Source organism: Elephantulus edwardii, unplaced genomic scaffold, assembly GCF_000299155.1.
Source record: "Elephantulus edwardii isolate Elephantulus edwardi_28Jun2011 unplaced genomic scaffold, EleEdw1.0 scaffold00024, whole genome shotgun sequence".
Classification (NCBI taxonomy): Eukaryota; Metazoa; Chordata; class Mammalia; order Macroscelidea; family Macroscelididae; genus Elephantulus; species Elephantulus edwardii.
In genome coordinates, this window is record NW_006399774.1 from 20,204,251 (window position 1) to 20,205,751 (window position 1,501).

Here is a 1,501-nt window from a genome sequence, read left to right on the forward strand (position 1 = left end):
AAGCATTAATAATCCTAAAAATATACTACAGACGAATCAGAGTGCCCGGCAGGGCTCTCCAGCTGTTCAAGTTACAACAAAAATACTGTGAAGACAGATGGTCTTTATAAAATATAAAGCAAGAATGAAATGTGAGGTTACTCTTTTTTCTACAGCAATTTATAATCTTTGTTTTTATATATGCTGTAGGGCACTCTGGTGGCCTGAGGGGTAGGGAGTTGCACTACCAACCCAAAAGCAGGCAGTTCAAATCCACTGCTGCTCTGGGGAAGGAAAATGGACAATTTTCTCCGTGATTAATTACAGCCTCTGGATACCCATGACGTGATGACATATAGCAAGGATGTATATATTATAAAACATGACAATATGTGTGTGTCATAAAATGTGGAATTGCAAAATGTGTAAGGAATAAGGTGGTAATGGGTATCTTCACATGTTTACATAAATGAGGATACTAGATCCTGAAGAAAAAATTCTATGGAGAAAATCACATCTAAGAGTTCAATTTGAGGACTAGACCTTGAATAGACTTTTACATGAAGGCTGGATATGATCTGTATCACAGCAAATCAAGTCAGAGAAAAATGTCAAGATCCTCTCTTCTCTTACTTTGATAGTTTCCTTTTTATCCTCAGGGAACTTTGATGACATAATGGGAAAGTGAGTAAGGAGTTGTACCACCAATCCTAAGAAAGGTACATGGTTCAAATCCACCAGGTGTGTTGAAGGAGAAAGATGGGTGATCTTGTTCTGTGTGATTTACAGCCTCTGAAAACCTGCTGGACGGTCAACTATGAGTCAGTTTCAGGTAAACAGTACATAACAAATAGTGCACTGCCCTGTCCATACTAGGTTAACGAAAAGAAATACAATTATTTGCGAGAGTCCACCTAGCCACCAGTGCCTCATCGATTCACTCACTACTCACCCTCTTGCCCTCCACCCATCCATCCTTCCATCCTTCCATCACTCTTCCTCCAGCCCCTCTTCCAATATCAACTGAACACCAACCAGATGCTTGGACTTACCTGGAATCCAAGGACACATCAGTGAATAACACTGTTCCCATGAGTTTACATTTTAATGAAAATACACTAGAAACAAACAGGAAAAGAAAAGGTAAATTCAGATAGGAATATACAATAAAACACTTTAAAAACAGGAAAATAAAAAGATGAATAGTGATTAAAATGTGAAAGAATGCCGTTTGCACTGAAGACAAAAGGAAAAACAAAACTAAGAAAGATATACTGTCCTCCAGGGTCACCCATTTTGAATAATATTGCATGAGTTCCTTGTTCTTCAATGCAGCATAGTATTCCCAGTCACAAAGGGACAAATGCTATATGGTGCCACTGTTGTAGAATGAGGCTGACACTGGGGTGGAGTAAGACTGAAAAAAACTGGATGAAATATGTTTACGGCATTGAAGTCTATGGGGGAGAGAATAGTCTAAAAGTATTATATTTTAGGGCATTATTTTTATTGTAGGAGTACG